This window comes from Tiliqua scincoides, chromosome 7 (assembly GCF_035046505.1).
Source record: "Tiliqua scincoides isolate rTilSci1 chromosome 7, rTilSci1.hap2, whole genome shotgun sequence".
NCBI lineage: Eukaryota > Metazoa > Chordata > Lepidosauria > Squamata > Scincidae > Tiliqua > Tiliqua scincoides.
The window spans coordinates 59,812,068-59,829,468 of NC_089827.1; positions in this window are offsets into that span (position 1 = coordinate 59,812,068).

Consider the following 17,401-nt stretch of genomic DNA (forward strand, 5'->3'; position numbering starts at 1 on the left):
TCATTCTGGGCAACAACAAATCATCCCAATTGTGTCTTGACCTGCTAAGACAAGCCTAAACTTGCCCTGGTCCATTATTCTACCTTTCCTGAATTGTGTGCCTTCAGGTGAGTTTTCCTACACACAGTTAAGACTGTTTTTTAACCAGCCAAGAACAACTTTCCAAATTAAAAAAAAAACTTTAGGCCTCACTTCTCTTTTGAGTTGGGATGTGACCATCCGTTCTACATTATTACGTTTTAATATTCTCTTGATAGTGCACTTATTTTTTATTTTAGATTTCTAAACTATCCATTGGTGAGATTATCTGAGTGGCACACAAGAAAAATCAAAATATAATAAAAAAGTAGAAAACCCAAAATAAAGCAGAACAGAACAAATGGTGCAGCAATGAAGCTCACATAACAATGCTGATACTCAGGTCAGAGTGACCAGGCTCTCTCTCTCTCTCTCTCTCTCTCTAGCCCACTTGGGTCTCTAGTGACAGCATGGGTCCAACAACATGTGGCTACAAATGTGGCTGGCTACAAATGTGATTCTTTAGGGAGAGTATGACTCAGTCCAAAACTGAATGAATATCACTTCCTGGGTCACATAAACCATCACCAACAGAACCACTGTCTCACCTGGATTGAACCTCATGTACTGAAGTTAAACCAATCCATTACTAATTCCAGGCACCATTTCAGCCTTTCACAGCTTCACCTGAATGAAGCAGATGATAAGGGGATGCATACCAATGACACCTTACTTTAGTCTAAATCCTTGGATTAGCACACTCAACATACAGATGCGGCACAGAATGGGAGATAAGATAGAACCCTGAGAGTGTAAATGTCACTGGACCAAGCAGCAGTCTCTCACCAGCATGTTGGAATTAGCTGTCTAAATAAGAGCAGAAGCACTGAAGCACAGCAGCCCAACCCCCAATCCAGACTGTTTATCCAGAAAGATACCATCGGTGATGATGGTACAGAAAGTCTCTGAGATGTTCAGGAGAATGAGGAAGATCACATCCTCCATCTCTCCTCCAGCACAGGTCATCCATCAGGATGACCAAGCCAGTTTAAATCCAGATTGAGCCTGCCTACATGGTTTTAAATAAGATTTTTTTAAAGTGTTATTCTACATAATGAGACTCCACTCAAAATTTGAGGATTATAAGTAAGATCTACTCCCGATTCAAAGCAGCAAGACCCTACATGCAATAGCTTTAAGGACTACAGTACATAACAAACAGTATTGGTATTATCTCCCATAACACTGCTTCCTTTTGTGCCAATTCATTTCTGCACTTTGTCCCAGCACCACTGACAGCTATTCTAGCCTATAGAAGGAGCACACACTGAGAAGCAGGGGGCCAATCTGTACCGGTTCTGCCTCACAGAACTGCCATAGTGCTATTTTATCCAGTGCTCAACTTTCCAGGACAGAGCCCCCATGGTACAAGAGGTATTATTGTACTACTCTGCTGACTTCTACATGGCATTTTTACTGTAGGTGTACTGCACTTCCAGTTCTAGCCAAATTCAAAATAAATTAAAAGTTACATTCAGATCATTGCATAATTGTTGCTTAGTCACAGATAAATGGGAACGAGTCACCTCCCAGTTTCACACTCAGTATTCCAAAAACAGTTTAGTGCTTTTTTGGTGATGGGATTACATTAGTTGGGGGGGGGGGGTAAAAGAGCCAGACTGCAGTCTGATCCATTTGACTTCTTTCAAGTTCCAACAAAGACTGCTGATAGGCCTCACCCTGCAGCCAAGGATAGCTAAAGTTTTGCTGAAACTGTGCTGAATCCGTCCATATGCTTTTTCCACACATATTTTCTGTAGGCAGCTAAGAGCACAGTTTTATGCATATTTACTCAGAAGTTTCATTATATTCAAAACCTTACTCCCAGGAAGGTTTACAGGTTTACAGTCCAAGTGTACTAAAAAGTATGTTGTATTTGACACACCAAAAGCAGTTAAGTCCAAATCTAAGCCATTTCAATCCTTTTGGTATCGCTTTCCAAATGGCAACAGTGAAAGTATGGTATTTCACATGGTTTCTTCCAGAGCACTGGATGATGGAGAAAGGATACGGACAGTACCAAAATTGTTCATAGCTGTCTCATGGACATGGAATTTTCCATCATCCTTTGAAATTTTAAAGTATACTTGGAATAATTTTTCCAAGTTTTCAAGAATCACTGTATGTTTGAATACAACTTAGTAAGTCTCATATCATGGTTGCTACAAGACAAACACAACAACAACAAAAAATTTTACCAAAAATTATTCTAGATTCTTTGAAACCTGGCACACCTCTCTGAGTGCTACAAGTTGGAGTCAAAATAACAGGAGATGGCCACGTCTAGCATGCGTAGCTTATGAGATTTCTATAAAAGTATCTGAGTGACCACCGTTTGAGACAGAAAACTGACTAGAGGACAGATGTCTTCATCTCTTTGGGTTGGCTAGAGGGATGAACCAGAACTGCAGCTATTAACGCATTGTTTGTTGCAGAACCAAAGAGATGTGTGCTTTTTCCTAGAAAAGAATACTCAAACCACATGAAGCAAGCAGAGTCTACCAGTCTTCTTATACAGGAAATGATGACTGTACAAAGCAGAAACAGAAATCAAGCATATATCACAGCAGCTATAAATCAAACATAAAAGTTTTTCATCTGTAACTTTAAAAACAAGTCAATCTCAACAGAATAAGCCTCAAGGTGGAAAAACCACCTGCCTCTTACCCTATTTGCTAGAATATACTAAAAGGGAATGTATTTTTAGAAGCTCAATCCTATCCTTTCCCATTCCCCTGCTGAAGCAGCTGCAGCAAGGTGTGTGCTGCATCCAGGGAGAAGACTGGGGAGGGCCTCTCAACCATATGGAGGGTCCCTTCATAAGCCTCTCAACCTCCAGTGGGTCTCCTGGACAGTCTGAGAAAAAAAGGCTGGCAGCCTTGAAAAGGAGGGAAAAGAATTGGGGCATACCACTGCTGCTGGATCTATCCTCTCCCAACACCTCCCTGTTCCTCACCCATCCCTATCCACTTTTGCCACTCTATGCGCTCCATTGCTTACTTACCAGTGGCAGCTACTCCAGATCCCACTGGCATGAACGACACCTCTGCAGCCTATCCAGCTGCATGCTTCTGTAAGACCGTTTATGATGGTTGTAAAGCAAACCCTACCACCAGAATGCTAGTTCCAGCAGTGGAGAGGGGGGCTACGATTGGGTCATAAGTTAGTCCTAGCAAATTGGGCCAAGATGGAAATCTGGCCCACTAGCTAGCATACTGTCTCAAAATTAAATTTGGCATCCTCAGGAAATGAATCCTATCAGAGTACAAGTTAAAAGTAAAGTGTACAAGGTAAAGAGTACAAGTTAAGAGGGCAGCTTCTCAGGATCAGACTGCCTAGCATAGTGGCCAACTCCACATTCTTCAAGGAAGTATGAAGTTATGAATGCTACTGTGACACGCCAAATGAAGAGATGGCTGCGCTTCTCTGGTCTTTCTCTACAGACATATAGGACTGCTTTGCACGACAGTTTTCTACAAACATCAAACCCAATTCTGAATCCTGAAAGCAGATTGTTTTCACTCTAAATCAGTAAAACAAAAAAAGTAACATTTTACAGGCATTGTATTGTGCAATTATAAGACCAAAAGACCAAAAGTCTAAGCTGTGTGGACTAAGAAGCTTAGCTAGCAAATTATAATTATAATAGTTCAAAAACTGGAGCATCCCACCCCAGTAAGAGAGACTGGGGGTGGGGGTGGGGGTGGAGGCAAAGGAGAACACAAACACAACATGAATTACCAGATACCTTGAGAGCAATTCTTGGAAGTAAGCTGACTCATATCAGAGATTCTTCCTGTTAACAGACTTTGTCATCTCTCCAACAAAGTAAAGCTGTAGAGCTGAAGTAGGCTACCAGATTATCATTAAGCTACCAGAAAAAGTTGGTCACATTCCGATACTGAGCGCAAGAGGACAAAAACTACCTCTTCCTACATTCTATTTTTTGTTATTTACTCTACACATTTATTACAATGCTAAAATAGATAATCTATTACAATTTAGATCAAACTTTTTTAAATTTCTCATTTCTGAAGAAATTTGACAGCACATGTTAAAGTGTTACTGACATACCTAATCATGGTTATTCTGAAGCATTTGTTTTGCACAATCAACTCAATCTCACAGTGGAATCATTTGTGCTTCAAAGAAAAGCAAACAGACTTCAAGCTGAAAATATTAAACTTGAATAGATTATATGCTACAATTTGTATTTTGTGTTTTCATATATCCTCTAATACATGAATCCACAAAGACACAAATGTAAGCCTGAACTTACAAAAATTCATGCAAAAACTCTGAATAAAGACTCTGTTCTGTTTAGGTGATTATTTTGCTTAAAGTCCTTGTGTGCACTGATGAAGCCTTGCTCTGTGCGTTACTTGTAGAAAGTACATCATGGTCTACAGCTGTACACAATAAAAGTGACTTTATGCTTTTGGATTGATGCTCCAATTCAGTGGTTCTGAAATGTTAGGATCCAAGAGTATTGTGGATATTTCACCAGACTGTATGTTGAGAATGCAGCACAAATTATAAGGAGTTTTATTTTGCAGTCAGCATAGCCAGATTCCATCAGAAGGTCCTTGTAACCTTGCAAGTCTTCAGATCTACTACACTACTGTAGAAAGAACAACGTAGCTCTCACCGTTACAAATTACTGGACATTCCTCCCATAAAACTAACAGGAGTATAGTATTTCTTTTAAAGAGTTTTTCACTAGCACACTAAGCTTGGCCTTGCACCCATCTTTTCTGGCTAAACAGCTGAATTAAATTATGGTCAACAATCAGAAGACTTGCGATGTTACTACAACACTGAGAACATAGATGGAGTTCATATCCATTCATTGCTGTCATCTTGCAAAAACCAAAAAAGGCTGAAAGACAGGCAATGATTGCATGTTTTTCCAGTTACCATCATTCTTCATCTTACTTTTTTCACACAGCACCATAAAATAGTATTATACTTTATTATTATACTTTATTTATATAAAGCAGTAACTTCCAGCTATACATTTTGCTAAGGGGAAGCTCACTTAAAACTCATGCACAGACATATACTACATTTCCCTAGCTTTGCATCTTTTTCCAATACTCATCAAAATAAGGCACTAATGGTGACCCAGTTACAAAATCCAATACAAATCTCATAAAACTATGCTACATTTTTAGCCAATGAAAGGAATGTTTTGGACAAATTCAAATGTCAACATGTCCATATGAAATAAAGAGCTTTCCATTTTGAAAATGACTGTTAACTCATAAGTCCTACACCAGGAATACTCAAGATGCTCCTATCCTGTGCACCAAAATCAAGCAACTACTTAGGAGGTCAAACAAACAACATAAGTATTAAGCATTCAGTGGTAATCTAGGAATGTCAGTATTTCCAAATACAGTTTTAATCAAAGACACTTTAAATCACTTAAGCTGCCTACAATATTACAGCAGCCACAATTTTTCTGCTTAATCAGAACTGAGGAGAGAGGGCTAACCAAGCAACAGGTGGCTTCAATAGAAGGTGACAGAGGTAGCAAGAGATGCCAATGGTTGAAAAAGGACTTCCAAGGAGTTCACGGAAAACTCACATGGGCCTAGCAGCAGCAGATGACAGGGCTCAACCAAGAGACCTGCTGGAGAACAGGAGTTAAATTTTCACACCTTTCCAGGTTTGCTGTGAATGTGAACAACAAACGGTGGGAGACGATCAACAAGGACAGTGAGAGAGATCACTGCATCTCATTGGGCAGCTACCGCCCACCTTAAGCTGGGCAATCCCCAGCCAGTAAGGTGTTGCCTTGCCACAGTCCGTTAACCTCACAGGGTGCGTGGGGTTTAGGGTGAAAACCGACAAGCGGATCGACAACTCTGCACCATGCAACAGAAAACAGAGAACTCCTGCCCTAAAGCTGGGCACCTGGAACGTAAGGACAATGACACCTGGCTCCTCTGATGACCTGAGTGGACCTCAACAGGTGGGAAACCCTGGCCTCTGAGCGGCCCGCTAGGAGACAGGCTGTGCAGCATGGCCTCTTCCAGTTTGAAGAGACACTTGGCCAACAGACTGAGGCAAAGACGCAAAGAAGGAAGGCCCATGGCCAGGGAGACAGACCAGGGATAGACTGCACTTGCTCACAGTGTGGAAGGGATTGTCACTCCCGAATCGGCCTTTTCAGCCACACTAGACGCTGTTCCAGAACCACCATTCAAAGCGCGATACCATAGTCTTTCGAGACTGAAGGTTGCCAACAACAGAACAACACACACACTCCATCCCTTTGCCCAAAGCTGCCATCCTAGGAACACTTACTTGGCAGTATTATGTCCGACTGAACAAAGAGGTTCCTACTTTCGAGTAAATGTGCACAGACTCATCCAGTAGAGAGAGTCATTCAAGCGAGAACTTCTTGCAGTCTCAATGCTGGACCTTCAACATCTATGGGGGGGAGAGAGAGGAGCATCAGCAATATCAACATCTGTTCTCATTTCATTATTTGTGCTGCATTCTTTTCATCTCCAGGAGCTATTTTAAAAAAACACCCCATGAGGTTAGCCACTGTTTCCTTTTTGAGGTGTGACTCAAACACCCTGTCTGAAGTAGGCAGGGGGAAGGAGCTGCTGCACATCTTTTGTCCAGGAGAGAAAGGACACCAAACAAGCTGGTGCCCCCCCCTTCCCCGCAGCCAAAGAGGCTCCTAAGAACAGCCTGGCCACTAATGGGAAGCAGATGTGGCTCCTTCCAGCGCACTGTGCCTTGTCTGCCGTCTCAGGGCCGAATCCTCTCCAACTTCCCAGCCCTGGTGTAGCCACAATGCAGCCCCCTGGTAAGGAAAGGCATGTTCCCAGTCAGACCTTGAGAAGGCCCCAGAGACTGCCCCTCCACCGCAGGATGCAGCGCACACCCCACTGGCGCAACTGCACCAGCACTGGAGAATTGCTTAGGATGGAGCCCGCACTCGCCACGACCCCGGACGCCTCGCCAAAGGGGGGTCCAGTGGCGTAGCCGGAGGGGGGGCCAAGCCCCAAGTTTTGCGGGGAGCCTCCCTTTCAGAGCCATTCCGGGTGGGGGAGCAAAACGGAGGCGAACGCTGCGAAGGGGAAGGGCTGCGGGGAGGCTCCCTGCAAAACTTGGGGCTTGTCCCCCCTCCGGCTACGCCACCGGGTCTCCATCTTTTCTTTGGAACAGTTTAGCACTGCAGGTAGAAACACCCGCTGGGACTTTTGCGCGGATTGAGAAAGTTTCCAGGAGAGAGAGCGAGAGCCATTTCCAGGGGGGCCCAGCTGCCCTCCTCTGCCTTCTGCCCCGCGCCCCGCTTCAAGCCCTGGAAGGAACAAAGGAGACTTTGCAGGCTTACCTCAGCGCGCAGTGGGGGCGAGGCAGGCGGAGTGTCCGGAAAGTTTGCAGCGGGGGGAGGGTGGGTGCCCGCCTGGCTCTTGCTTTCCACTGGGGCGCCCTTCCGCAAAGTTAAACCAGGGAGCCCCTCAAAGCTTCTCGGAGAACGTGGCTGGAGTGCAGGGAAAGGCTGGAACTGACGCTCACTGGAGCAGCAGCAGAGAACTGCGAGCCCCAGTCCTACTCAGAAGTAAGTCCTATTGCTTCACTCTCTGGAAAGCTTGCCTAGGACTGCCCTCCACTGTTGTGGGCTGAAATCCGATGCACACTTTCCTGGGAGTAAGCCCTATTGAACCCAATGGGACTTACCTCCGAGTAGACACGGATAGGACTGTGCCGGCAGGCATTCCACCCAAGTTCTCCTGGCTGCCTTTTCGGCCTCTCTCTTTCTGCAGAGTGTCTCCCACCCATCCCTTGAATCCTTGCCACAGTCCCCTGGGAGCCAGGCTGGGCACTCGCTTCCCTATGGGAAGGTGAAAGGCAGCATCAGGGAAATAAGGTGTTTAAATAGTAACTGGCCTAAAGGCACCCAGTGGATGATATGGCTGGACTGACCTCTGAACTCTTGCCCAGCACCAGGCCCTTCTGCTCACACCGCACCACCACACAGTAGCCAAAATCCCCCAAAGATGCTCAGGCTTAGAGAAGCCAACAACAATTGAAGAAGTTTCAATTGATTCCTCCTCACTTAGCCAATTCATTGATCAATCAAGTGATTAGTTGCATTTCAAAGGTTTCTTATTGCATATTGCCAAAACATCAGTATCAATGTTTTTAGATGTGGAAGGAAGTGTGAAGCTTAGCATTTTGCATTTTAAATGCATGGTGTTGGAAGGAAAACTAAAACTTACTCACACAGGTTACACTAGGCCAGTGTTTTTTCCTAACAGTGATACCACTGGTGGTACTTGAGGTGGTGTGTGGTGGACCCCCAGACCCCTACCACCTGGCAGCATGACCAGCAATGCAATGGGACAAGCTGCAGTGAGAGGCTTAGCTGGCTGGCAGAGCTCCAGCATACCCTTTTTGTGCACTCAAAAAAGCCTTCCTGTCCACCCTGAGCCTCTTACCTACCAGTGTTTGTTGCATTGCATCTGGTCTCCCAATCCAGAAGTAACTGGCAATGTCATCATCACCAGTTACTTCCAGTGGTACTTCCAATAAGTGGACTGTGCAAAGTGGTACACTGGGGGACAAACATTGAGAAATGCTGGAATAGGCCCATATAGAATGATTGACCACATGCGTATGAAGCTGCCTTATCATATAAGCAGGAAAGTGGAGGCATTTTGCTCCTATGTGTGACATGTAGTTTATGATACACTATGTGTTTTTGCACAATCAGGTCATGGTAAATATTTGCATGTGACACCTGTGTGTGTGTGACATGTGCCTGTCATGTTATGGCACATTGCATGCTGCCACACTATTTGTGTTTGGCATGTTGCATTGTTTGAACTTGGCATGTATGTAGCTCTTCCTCTATAATTTGGGGGCAATGCTGAAGATAGGACCAATGTAAATGTCAATGTTTAATACAATACTTGCTGTTACATTCTAAACCTGTGTAGCTTATTGTAAACTACAGAGTGCAATCCTGTCCAATGGATTTTAAAAAAGAATCTGCTTTTTAAAATTCAAAAGCACTTTTAATTCTAGCAACCAACCTCACGCAAATCATATCTTCAGCATCACAGTAGAATTATATATCTCTTATCAAAAGTAAACCCAAGAAAACCATTATTTAAGTGTTTTCAGAATATGAAACTTTATCTGCTTGAGCCTCTGGAAACTAGAAGATGGAGCTAATTTTACTTCTGCCAGGAAGCATACTGTGGGCCTTCGTACTGCAGCTGTGCTTAAGCTCTTCTTCTCCCTTTCTAGGACCAGCTCAGTTCTTTAAAGAATTGTGACACATGCTTTCCCAGAAAATGATGCTTGACTGATGCTGTCAGAGAAATGAACAGAATCCATGAGGCACACTTCTCATTATCCAAATCTTGGGCACTGGATGGATGTCCTCGTAGACGCATACTACATCAAGATGTTGCATTGGCATTGCCCAGCATTGGATATATATTGATTATCCTGTCGTGCAGCCAGAATTGCTTTCCTCCAGGTTGGATGCCCAAGCTCTGCTGTCTATTGAATTTTAGAATGTAAGCTCTTTGGGGCAGAGACCTGTCATCTTATTTTATTTTTTTTTTATTTAAAAGATTTATATGCAGCCTTTCCTATGCTGGAGCTCATGCCCAAGGCAGCTTACAATTCCTAATTAAAATCTGCAGAATATAAAAACAATAAATATTTTAACTTGTCCTCAGAACCGTAGAGCATTCTCATTAGCTAGGTGTAACATGATGCTGTCAGCAATTTTTTATGCAAGATTTAATGGATCTCTGCTTACCCTGAGAGATGGTTTGTTTGAAACTTTAGTATATATGATCCTGTATTGCCCATTGTATCAAGATTTGCATTTACCATATCTGGATCTGATTTTGGCAAAGATAAGTGGGCAGCCCAATTAGGATAAGATACGTTGCATTTTTATAGTGGATGCTAACAGCCCAATCCTGAGCTGCCCAGGGTGCCCAGGCTCGGCAGCACCGAGAAGGCTGCCGCTGGAATCTGCGCCTCCTGGGCTACCGCGGGAGGCACTTTTGTCCCCTTCCTCTGAGTAAGATAAGCAGCCCACAATGGGGCTATTCACTTTACCGCCAGCCAAAAGGTCAGTGGTAAGGTAAAGCGCGGAGCGCTACACGAGTGCCTTGGATCCTGCAGAGCAGAGCTCTGCGGACCCGCCTCCCGCCTCCCTCCCTCCCTCCAGCACGCCTCCAGCCCACCCCTGGCATGCGTCCCCCTGCCCTCTCTCTGCCCCTTGCCAGCCTCCCCCCTCCCCAGAATGCCTCCTCCCCATCCCCACCCCCGCCTGCTGTTCAGCTCTTCGGTCCAGAAGACCGCTGAGCCATGGAGGCTGGGTGACCACCCCTCACTACCCCTGGCGCTGGGCTAGCACGGGCGGGAGCCCAGTGGTGAGCCTCGCAAACATGCCTTACAGCACGTTTGCGACGGTGCCCAGCGGCATGGAGCCATGCTGCCAAGCACAGGATTAGGCTCTAAGACACTTGGGAGGGTTGCAAGCTTCTTGAAATTGATGGCATGGTAGAAAGGTATGAATATGGTTGATTCTTTGAGTTGATATTTTTTATCTTTGTGTGCTTATCTCTGATCATTGTAGTGTTCTGCCAAATTCTCGACTCCTGCCGACCACGGCAATTTGTGCTGTCCAAATATCCCAACTCCCTTCTAATGCCTGCTTTTTGGCTAATTAACAACCCCCTTTCCCAAGAACAACAGCTGTGGTGTGCAAAGGAATAAACACAGGACTTCTTATCTATAGCAATTAACAAGAATTATTGCTACAAACACATACACTCCCTGCAAGTCCTCTTGTCCAGAGGCTTTCCCTCCCCAAAACTCCACTTAACTTAGTGGATAAAGGTCTGAAGCCGCCAGTTGAAGTCCAATCCAGTCTCCAAAGCACAGTCCAGTCTTCCCAGTCCAGTATTCCCAGTCCAATCTTCTGCAGTAGAGTTCTTCCTCTCCAGTAGTGTTCTTTCCAGCAGAGTGTCTCCTCCAGCAGGGTCCTGGCAGTCCTCTCTTCTGTGTCCTCCAGCAGAGTTCTGGCAGTCCCCTTCTCCCAGTGTGGGTCCATCCGGGTTTCCCTCTGGGTCAGGGTCCAGCTTCCAGCTGGGTCAGCATCCCGTTCTTGGTCCTGGGTCAGGGTAGCCCTGTCTCCTTCCAAAGCTGCCTTTTATCCTTGGATGTCTCATGATCCAAATGCAGCTCAGCTGTGAGCTACCTCATTAGCTCCAAATTAGGCTCAGGTGAGCCATCCCTTCAGCCCATGTCCATTCAAAGTCCCATCAAGGTCAAATGAAGCTCAGGTGTCCATCCAGGTCTCCATTGGCCTTGATTGATTACAGCTGTGGAGCCAGCCCTGCCCTTCCCAGAGCTGTCAACCAGCTGTCAAAACAGGGAATCGCTGTCAACACCACATCATCCACCTGATGATCTTCTGATCTTCCATTACATGTAGTATACCAATAAAGGTTTACTGAACTGAAAACAGTAAACAAACATGGCATTTTATATAAATACATAATGTCAATCAATGTGCCAGCATCCAGAAATGACAGTGCAGTTCCATGTACCCAAGAGGGTTTTGGACTTGTGTGTCTCAGGTAGCAGTGACCCCACCCCCATGTCACATACCAAATCACTTTTGAACCCACAGAGGATTTTCAAAAGTAGGTCCTTATTTGACATAAGGATTTGCTATGTAAAGAACAGAAATTTTAAAAATGCACAGGGCATGGCCAATGTATCTAACATACAGTAGCAGCTCTTGGGCCTCCGACCATAACTGTGGAGAAATTAAGTAGAATGCTACATCTTACTTAACCTTTCACATGTTCAAGACCTGCCTCTCAAGTCTCTTTTCCTTTAGCAAAAGTGTCCTATGAATCTACTAAGGCAAGAGAAGAGGAAAGGAGAAGCTGTTGCTCCTTTTTATACTTTCTAGTGCAATTTCAGGCCATGCTACGCAAATAAAACAGGTTCGCAGTGCAAGGGTGCGCTTAAAACAGACCTTAAATTTAGTAATCAGAAGTGCATTTGCCCTACATAGGATGATGTGCCAACTGCATCCTTTCCAAGAGACACCACACCTGGCCAGGACCAACCCAGCTATGAGATCAATTGAACCCTTCACCTCAGGCAGGGAATATCTTGCTCTCAACTGAGGTAGAGCTGAGCCCCTCAGGGGCCCAACTGAGTCCCTTTACACAAAGCAGCAAGGGAGCAGGAGCAGGATGTGTGAGGGGAGTGCTGTGTTAGGGATGTACATACATGTGCTTTGGCAGAGGGATAGTTGGGATCAGATAGTGGCTTGCCCAGGGGCATGGTGACAAATGCCTGCTTAGAGCAGGGGTCTCCAAACCCCAGCCCAGGAGCCAGATGCAGCCTACAGCAAGCCTCTTTCCGGCTGTTTTGCCAGATTCCCAGTCCAAGCTCTGCCTGGATAATTATGCCCACATTTAACTAATTAGCACCCCTTTTTTTACCCAAGAATGACCCTAGAATGACCACCTTGCATTCCTGCTGGACCCCACCACCAGGGTAGCTCGCCTGTTCAACCTGCAGAGGTCCTCTCGCCTGCCAGCAGCCTCCCACCACTCAGACAGTTCACATGGCACAATTGATCACCACAGGGGTGATCATTGCTGCCCCAAAGGAGTGCTGAGAGGGAGCACAGTACCCCTCAGCTATGCCACTGTCTGAGTGATCCTGCTGATGACATCACTGCTCCTTCTGTAGGAAAAGTCCCAGAGCTCTGATCCTGCCTTTCATCCCCCTCACTACACCTCAGTAAGAATAAGTGCATAAGAATTTCCTTGTTTTATCAAACCAAAGATTCAGCTAGTTAACACTGTTTCCCAGACAGAGTTAAACATTCATGTCAGAAGATCCTGGGAAGCGTCATAAGCAGGGCATGATACTATGGTAGGGATTAGCCACCCCTTGTTGTTTGTCCAAAACCTCTGTAAAACAGAGGCAAACTGCTTCTAATTGTGGAAGTCCTAGTCTTACTTAGCCTAAGACAGCCTATTCATGTCTACTCAGAAGTAAGTCTCATTGTTTTAAATGGGGTTTACCCAAAAGACAGTGTACTGTATAGGATTGCAGCCTTAGTTATTATGGTTTATAATCCTAGAGAATAGACTGTAAACATGGAAATGTTCACTGATGTTCCCATTGAAACATATGACTCCAAAATTCAAGTTTTATTTCACTATCTAACCTCACTTAGTTGAATGGTTTAGAACAGGGGTGCCCAAACCCCGGCCCTGGGGCCACTTGCAGCCCTCGATGACTCCCAATGCAGCCCTCAAGGACTCCCCAATGACCTCTGGAGACTTGCTGGAGCCCTCACTGGCCCAAAGCAACTGCTCTCAGTGTGAGGGCGACTGTTTGACTTCTTGCATGAGCTGTGGGATGAGGGCTTCCTCCACTGTTTGCTGTATCACATCTGTGATGCAGTAGTGGCAGCAAAGGAAAGCCCAGCGTTGCTTTGTGCAAGGTCTTTTATAGGCCTTGAGCTATTGCAAAACCTTCATTTATTCATATAAGTTCATCTTTAATATATTCATTTACGTAAAATTTATGTAAATTTATTCAAATTTTAAATGTAAATTAATTATTCCCCCCCCCCGCCCCCGCCACAGGGTCAGATAGATGATGTGGCCCTATTGCCAAAAACTTTGGACACCCCTGGTTTAGAATAAGGCTCTGATCCCTGTGTCTACTTGCTTAGGAGTAACTCCCATAGACAGCTGTGAAACCTACCTCAAGTAAACATGCTTATACTTGAAAATGTTCACAAAAGTTTTTTCCCAATTCTTCCACGCAGGATCTCTGTTTGTAACAGCCATCTGCCCTAAAGGTTCTCATGTGGTCAGATGGCTTTTCTCCACAGGTGGTAGCAAATTAGCTCACTTTTCAAAAATTTATTTGTTCAGAACAAAATATTATTATTAACGGTACTTATATACCACTTTTCAACTAAAAGTTCACAAAGCGGTTCACAGAGAAAAATCAAATAACTAAATGGCTAAACTAAAATAATGAATGAACAGTTTATAACAGCATTTAAACTAACATTACTATTCATTGAACAATTATGTAGAAAGTTATCTTTTAAAATGTATGTATTGAAGTTCTTTTTCTTTAGTTGCCTTTGACTATGAAGCCCCAAAGAAGCTAATATGTGGAAATACAGTTAGGAAATTGAAATTCCTGTACAGTATATTACTGTATGTACTATTAACTCTCTCTCTCTCTCTCTCTCTCTCTCACACACACACACACACACACACACACACAAACAGAGTTGCAGTATACAGCTCAGTTCCTGTTGTACTGCTCTTTTGAGTACATTACGGAACATTCATGTTTCTGAACCTTTTCCCTTAAATGAACATTGATTTTCTTGTGATGATGTGAGGCTTAGATCATCAAGCTTGTACAGGAAAATTCATTTACTAGGTGGATTCTTTTGAATGGAGTGTGGTATTCACAGCTTACAGTAAGATCCTACTTCCATTAAGTCAGAGAGCCTTTATTTAATTTTTATTTATTTATTTATATAAGTGTCAATCTCTTTGCAGTTTTCAGCCTTTCACCTTCTTGCCTGCTTAGCCTATCTGACAAGTAATGCTTGCCTAGAAAAGGAAGCTGTCTGTGCCAGATGGTCCCCCTATTACAATATACCCATATAATTTGTGGGGAAACATGATTTTGTGTTAAAGGAAAGAGAATACAGGAAAATAATTGCATTTCAGTTAGGTTTTCTAACTGAGGGCCCAATCCTATCCAATTTTTCAGGGCCTGTGCAGCCATGCCAATGGGGCGTGTGCTGCATCCTTTGGTGGAGAGGCAGTCACAGAGGCCTCCTCAATGTTAGAGAACATTTGTTCCCTTACCTTCAGGCTGCACTGCAGCCACACCAGTGCTGGAAAGTTGGATAGGATTGGGCCCTTAGTTGTTACGGACTTGCTGCAAAGCAGAAGCTTTTCCTGGCATGCAGATGATGTGATGACACAATTTAATTGGTTAGATTCTGTTTATAGCACAGGTGTTATGCACAAGTACATGAGTGCTGCCAGAAGAATGGTGGAACCCAACTTCAAGCTTGGCAGTGAAAACATTTGAATAGCTAACAGTGGTTTTTGCTACAGACAAGAAAATGGAGACTGTTACTGTATTAGTGGGAACTTTCCATTCTGATATGCATCAATTGTAATTCATGGTGATCCCTAGTGATGGGTGGCAGCATTCATTCACAGCTTTCAAAACTGAAGTTATCTATAGTGGACAGCAGAGGGGGCTTGTTTTGACATCTCTATGGGTCACAGGCATGTGGTTGTGACAGAAAGACTTGCAAGACTAGCATGAGCCTTGAGATCCTTGAGCAACTACCAAACCCCACCACAAGGGGCCACTGCAACTCTGCAGAGTGACAGCAGTCCCGTTGCTGCTCCTTGCTGATGCTGCCTGTTTATCTGCTCCCTCCAAGCACACAATCAGTGAGAAGAAAGAAGAGAAAGAGCAACAGCTTCCACTCACTGTGCTTTCTTCCTCTGGGCAGTGGTGAAAATTGGGTCCAACAGGAGAGGACAACCAAACACACAGCACTGGTACAAGGATGAGGAGGAGGTGAACCAGCTCACAAAAGGAAGTTCATGGGGCATCATGCACCTGGCAGCCCCCCAAATCTGAAGCAGACACTGAAGACTGTATACAACAAGAGCTACAGGCTGTAATCCTATGCACACTTTCCTGGGAGTAAGACATATTGGACACAATGATACTTACTTCTGAGTAGATATGCACAGGATTGTGCCCACAGAGTCCTTGGTGCTGTACAGTTCTGTGGTTTGGCTCTCAGTGATACACTGTGAGCATCAACCCCCCCTCCCCTGTAGAATCCCTTTGAAGGTGACTGGACTACCCACAGTCAGGATGGAAGACCACTTTGTCTACAGTATGACAGTGTTCACCAGAAAATCATTTTACTTTTCTCCTTGGGATGAACAGGAACTATTCCATTATACACTGGCTCTCTGAATTACAGACATCTGATGGCTGCACTGGCACTTTTGTGCAAGTGCAGTACTGTATGTCCTTTGGTGGTGCTTTTGTGCAGGTGCAATAGTGCTGGGCCGGCAAGATTCAGATGTTTCAGTTTAAGTACAGGCCCCTGGAACCTAACCTGTACTTAAGTTGGGGACAATGTATAGGAGTGTTGGTTCCTGACCTGGGCCCCTGAGTGCTGAGTGCTGAATGCTGACTCCGGGCTCAATCCTATCCAATTTTTCAGTGCTGGGGCAGCTGTGCCAGTGGGGCGTGCACTGCATCCTGTGGTGGGCAGGCAGTCACAGTGGCCTCCTTATGGTATGGCAACATTTGTTCCCTTATCTCAGGGCTGCATTGCGACTGCACAGGTGCTGAAAAGTTGGTTAGGACTGGGCCCTCAGTTATTCTGCTGCCACCACTGGTCTAGCTTGTCAGGGTCTCAGTTTCTACAAAGTCTTGAGAAATTAAGAGACATTCCCATCCATGTTCCCAACCCCTAAGTCCAGTTTCCCCCCAGTAACCTTGTGCTCTGCCCAGATGCATAACTGGGGGGGAGGGTCACAGGGATGCTGTGATCCTGGGGTGGCACTCTATGGGGGAAGGCAACACCGGCCTTGCCAGGATCCTGCCCCCTTGCTTGCAGCTGAGCCACCTGCTTCTGCCAGCCTTGCCCTGAGCAGGCCAAATGACGGTGCTGCGAATGACTATGGGGGGTGTACAGGTTTCCCTGTCTGCCCCCACAGTCATTCTCAGCATGGTCACTTGGAACCAGGCTGCCTGCTTTGAGAGAAGCAGCTGGCCTGGCTTTGAGAGGCAGGCAACCATGGGGAGAATGGCTGTAGGAGAACCTGCCCGCCCTCAGTCATTCTTGGTGTGGTCACTCAAGAGCCAGCCTCCCTGCTTCAAAAACTAAAACTCAAAACTACAAAAACTAAGTTCACAAATGGTAGAGGACAATTATGTGTGTAGTTTCATTGATTGGTTATTTGCATTTGTATTGGTTTCCTTTAAAAATGTAACTAACACTGCATGCTGCCCTGGGGGTCCCTTGTTAGGACCAAAAGGCCGCATATCAATCTTTTAAAGAAATGGCACTTTAGAAGGGGTCCAAAGGAGTGGTCCTGCGGTGGCAGGGCAGTGGCATTCCAGCAGGACCATCAACTGCTACCTTTTTTCAAAGTAATAAGTATTTCCATGTTAAAAGTCCCCCCACTGGCCTGGTGAGGCGGAT